Below are 6,048 nucleotides of genomic sequence, written 5' to 3'. Positions count from 1 at the left end.
TCTGTTAAAAAAAAAAAGGCAATGTAAATTAATATTAGGTGTAAATCACTCAGTTCCCGAAAAAAAAAACATTAAAAAAAACTATCTATTATGTTTTCATTTATTTTTTCATCAAGCCATGAAAGTTTTTATTTCCATACAAGGCAATAATATATAACCAATCAAATTCAAGATATATTTTTATTTAATTACCGGTATTTTGGAGATACATCATGCAAATTAAGATTGAACAAATTCAATTTAAGTTAAACAAATTTATATATCTTAAGTGCTTTATATGGCTCTTCCTAACGATTTGAAATTCTGTGACTCAGATGACCAGAACTTCTCGATCTGTGATAATACTGTATTATGTGGAATCAAAAAAGCAGAAACATGTTCTATGACGTCAGGGCTTTTTCAATAGTTAATGCACAATGGCAGATCATCGTTGCAAACACACACCTAACTTAATCTTCTTCTTCTTCTTTTTGTTTTTTGTACTTTACACCCACTAACGACTTCTAAAAGACAAGCAATTACCTCTTTTAGAAATCTCCTCGATTTCAGCATCAAAATCAGTGCTTGCCATCCGCTTGCCTAGAAGCCAAACATATGATCATCATTTACTTACTGTACCAGTTGTTGATACGAAACGGACTGAACAGTATAAAAAAAACCACCCGCCAAACATATTTTAAAATGATACAGTTAAACCTCGTTAGTACGTAGCCTGCGTGGCAGGCGCAAAAAGGGGAGGGAGAGGAGTAGGGAGACCCTCCTCCCTTTTTCCCTACCCCCTACCCCTTTCGACGCCTGCTACGCAGGCTAGTTAGTACGGACACCGAGGGGCCCATTGAAAGTGTCCGTATTAAGCGGATTGAATTTAGAGAAAATGTAAGGGCTTTCTTTCCCCAGGGACAAACCAAACTGGCCTAGCTTAATAATGAGGTATCCGTATTAAGCGGGTGTCCGTAAAGCGGGCTTTGACTGTACTTTATTTGTGCCTTTTTGGCTTGCCCGCCCTTATATAAGTTATATGGATATGTGCCGCCCCAAAGGGTATGGATTTTAGGCCTTTTTGGTCAGAAAACGGGTATAGGTTTTGCCCAAATTTGGTCTGGAATCGGGTATGGTTTTCGAGGGAGCTAAGGGAGTGTATAAACGTATTTATCGTTTCAATCCCAAATGAATAAGAACGACTTAACAGAAATGTGCGGATTCGAAATTTTTTGTTTCAATCTAATCTAAGTAATGATGACATAATTTCTGCCTAAAGTCCAGGTCTTATAACGGGTATGGATTTCAGTGGTCTGGTCTGAAAACGGGTGTGGAAAATGCCTTTTTTTGGTCTGAAATAAGGTCAGGATTCGGAGAAACGGGCAGCACACCCCCGCCAATAATTCCCAGGAGTACCACCCCCCCCCCCCCCCGGGCTGGCTCGGACAGTAGCCACCAGACATCCGACAACAATAGACCATTTCAGCCGAGTTCCATAAACTTTCACTTTCAAAACGAGGCTAGGTCCAAAACCTTTCTTGTGAAAAAGAGTTTTAGTTATATTCCATGAGATGTTAAAATTTTAAAAAATCAATAGCTTTCCACTTAGCCTTGCTCTGAAAAAGAGGCTTTGGGCAACTCGGAAATGCTCTCTTGAGTCTGTGGGCGAAATCTTATGGTGCTGGTGTTCAAATGAAACCTATTTAGTAGAACTTTTACAGAGTACCATTTATTTCTTACGATTTTACAAAACGAAATTTAATTGGGGGGGGGGGAAGATTTTATTGACCAGGCGGTTAGAAGTGAAACGGTTTAAAGTGGCAAGTCTATCCCAAGGCCTAGTCGACAGAAGTGGGCGTTAGGGGAGAGCAGATTATAAGAGGGATTGAGTTTCGGTTTGAATTACAAGTTACGTGAAGAAACATCTGTAGGCAGCAGTAGTAGGCGCTTGGAGGTAGTGGGAGCAAGAAAGAACGGGCGTGCGTCGGTTCTTTCTTGCGTCCACTACCTCGATCATGCATCCCGGGATGCATGATCATGAAGACACGTTTTTTGCTCATCACGTTTTTGACGCTCTTGAAACCAAGGGTAATCCAGGGTCAATAATAATTTTTAAACTGACATCATGGAATTAGATGTTTTTAGAAAAAAAAATTGGTACGAATCCTGAAGAATCATAGTCTGCGGACACAGACGTATTAAGAAGGCTCAAGACCTTGAATTCAGCGGCACATACGGGAGTGCCCCTCGGGGCTACAGTACCCTAGCGAATGGGTTTTAAAGATCATATTTCTCATGCGGAAAATATAGCAAAATAAATAAAACTTTCTGTCTCATGGTTACGATTAATGTTCTCTTTGACACTAAAAAGACTACAAGGAATAAATGGACTTTTAAAAATATGCGTAGGCAATTTACACAATTGCACATTGCATGAGTCTATTCTTTAGGTGATCCAAGAGGTCAGGGAATCTTAGGTAATCATTTTGAATCGATAGCAAATTAATAACTCACTAAAGAAACACTGTAACTTACCGTTATCCAATATACTAATGGGCTTAGTGTCCGACGAAAGAAAATTCAAACTTACAACAAGCAGAAGATAAAACGGCGAAGAGGCCATACTTTGCATGACGAGAGAACTGTAGATTATCGCAGTTTTACGTAGTTCCCTTTTGTTTATAACTTCTCAAATGTCATGGGAATAAGGCCTGGCTACAAGACTTTTTGAAGAGATACAGCTGCCAAGATGTCGTTGATTGTCGACACTGTCTCAATTCGTTCCGGAAATTGTTGCATCAACAGCTATTGAAATCACAATGTTACCTCTCGCAATCATGTTTGCATAGGCAAGTTTATTAAAGAAAACACTGAAATGCATAGATACTATAAAAGATCCATTCAGTGACATTCACCCTTTGTCTTTGAAGACCGCTTTGAAACAATGTAGAAGAAAGAGGGACAAAAAGCTTGTCAGCATTTTAAAAGATCAAAGCACTGCCGTGTTGACGTGAAGTTTTGAAGATGCATTACTTTGTCCAGTTACTTTTTTTCTCACCCCCATTATTTAACAAATGCTGCAAAGAAAGAATATCCTAACTGCGGGCATTTCAACTTTTACTTTCCAAAAAAATCAATTATAGCTCATTAAAATACAAATTTTATGGGGGGGGAGGGGATGACAACCATGCAGTATTTTACAGTGTCAGTTTAGTTTGCTTTTGTCACCAATCTCCGTTTGTTGTTTTGCTGTTTCTCTATCAAATATGCTTTTGTTTTTAACAAGTAAAGGAAAATAAAATACAAGTCAATTAAAAATAGTAATCATAAAAAAAAAAAAGCTACAAAACAGGTGTAACAATTTGTTCATAATTTATGAATAAAAAAGCCACCAGTTCTTAAATTACATTCAATAAGCACTCTTTACAACAATTCATGTTTAATTTACAAGATAATGTTAAAATACTGTAGTCATTTTGGATCAGTTTAAGTTTCTGGGAAACTGCCCACCTACCTCTAAGTTGGGATCACAAGAATACATTTTCTCAAAAGTGACTAAGATGGGGTCTATATTTGGCCACAGAATAGACTATAAGTGGATAGGGGTTCTGAAAGACTAGCGGCACATTCCAAGCAAAAATTAACCCAAGTACCCACCCCTCCCCCCCCCGCTCCGGGATCGTGACCACTGCCCTGTTTCCTACCTTAGTCTGAAATCCTTAGGGTCATTCTTCCCTTCTTTGCCTTTCAGTCGCAATGCATTGAGGGACCTTGTAAGGACCGAGAAATATGCATTCCATACTACCAAAACAACAGCTATTCATCATGTGTCTGCGAAAGGGACCACAGAGGAGACAGTTGCAAAACGTGTAAGAGATATAGATAAATGTTAATTTAAAAAAATCAACTCGCTTATAATGTTGGTAACAATTTTTGGTTAAGTATTGCCAATAATTTTTGCGTTTAAAAGAAAAGTACAGTCCCGTGTTTTTTTCGATGCTAATACATATTTCTTTGCAATAATAAACACGCGTATCATCAACTTGGCGCTATCTTGTCAAAGTCCAAAGGAAATACCAAAATGGTAAAGATTTGTCTCCTAACGTAAATTCTAGCAAGAATTTGCTTATTTGCCTTCTTCGGTTTAACTCGTCGGAGAACAAGTAAATAAAATACTGTATGCTCATTAGCAGACGAGTTGATGTCAAAAGTAAGGTCAGCAAAGATTACATACTAGCCTTCATGTCCCCCCTCCCCCCCCACAGCCCCACCCACCCCACCGAATAGGGATTTGTATCCGCCACGGGTACCTCTGTACGTTTGGCTTACAAAAAGTTTACAGACTGGAGATCATGGTGTCGTTTTTGTTATGTTGTTTTTAGAGCATGCGAAGCTGTGAGGGGTTGCAGACCCGATCAAGATAAAGGATGCACAAATGACCGCAAGTACGGTTCGTAGTAGTAATTTTGAACTACATTATGGACGAGTGAATTCAACGAGAGGACATCAAACATGGTGTCCAGCTACAAACACTGATCCATCGAACTATCTTCAAGTTCATATGGGTTCAGTGAAGTCTTTATGTACAGTACATGTACAGAAACAGGGAACAGGCGGTTTCTATACAGCTACCTACTATCTGAAATATTCGTTGGATAATAAAGTATGGAACACGTATAAGGAGAACAACGAAAAAAGGTAAATCTAAGGTAAAACGGGTTACTAAAACGTACAAATTCTTTTGCTGCGAATTTTCCCAACCACGTTCAAACCTGTCTTGCAGCAAATCTGGTTTGTTGCAAGTTACATGAATACTAACTTCTGATTGGATAACATTACGCGGGAGTCACGCCATACACGGGAGTTACGTCACTTCCTGCAAAACAAGTTTGCCTTGAGCCGGTAAAACGCACAACATGAAAAACCTTTGAACATATTTTGTTTTAAAAAGTACATCTAGGGGCATTTCACAGGAGAGACGTTTGCGCCTCTAAGGCATAAATTCCATACTGATGACGTAAAGTCTCTGGAATTTGGTCATGAGTTCTGATTGGTCGAAGTAATAATTATATTGTTTTAGATGTAGTCTACGAATGAAATGAGAAAGACAAAAAGTCACAAAAGTCAAATGTATACGCGATAAATCTTTACAACAGGGATTATCGTTAGAGTATATTCTTCTTAAATACAGCTGTTTAGAAGAAGTCAAAACTTGACCATAAAGCAAATTTACGTCTAAAGCCCCATGGCTACCAGATTAATAATGTTAACCTTGATTTACGTCATCAGTATGGAATTTCTGTCGTTGCGGAGCACACGTCTCTCCTGTAAAACGTCCCCGGGCGGCGAGAGGGGAGAAGAGAGAGCTGAACTTGCAGCCTAGTCGCAGTATGTTAGGTTTTACCTGTCTATGAGCTTCCATCTTTGACACTTGAACTCCTTGCTTTGTGGTCATTCACTTCCGGTTTCTCCTAGTTGTCCTATACTTACCTGTTCCTGCCATCGTTTTGCGAGAATCTGTCAGGTTTTCTTGTACTAGTGTACCGTTCGCGGTATAAAACTTATAATTTACAGAATTTTCTCCGTTTCTCCGCGAAAGACGTCTGAGAAACGAGCGCAGAAATTCCTTACTGATGACGCTTCACTACCCAGATCTGGGTAGTGCTTCTGATTGGTTGAAGCAAATTCCACAAGCGCTAACCAGATCTGGGTAGCGACGCGTCATCAGTATAGAATTTCTGCGTAGTGGTAACGTTGCGAATTGATGTCTGTTTTCTCAGGCTATATCCTACCCGCACTCCTTGCAAAAGCCCTTTAATTGGTGATTCCAAATCGAAGTGTCTCCCTGTCTTCCGTAGCCTCCCACCCAGACGTTTTGCTAGTGGGACAGGAACGCGTGAAGAACCCCTAAGAACTACGTCTGCGTGGGAGGCTATGTCTTCCGTGCAGAGGTAAATGGGTAGGAGCGAGGACTAGAACCCACTGAGACGGAAGTAAATATTTCTATAATGCCTTAGAAAGCTGTAAACCGGGCACTTCGCAGTTGCAGTGGTGACCATTTCAAAACAA

The sequence above is a fragment of the Porites lutea genome, chromosome 8 (assembly GCF_958299795.1).
Source record: "Porites lutea chromosome 8, jaPorLute2.1, whole genome shotgun sequence".
NCBI classification, from domain to species: domain Eukaryota; kingdom Metazoa; phylum Cnidaria; class Anthozoa; order Scleractinia; family Poritidae; genus Porites; species Porites lutea.
This window is presented reverse-complemented; position numbering follows the sequence as displayed.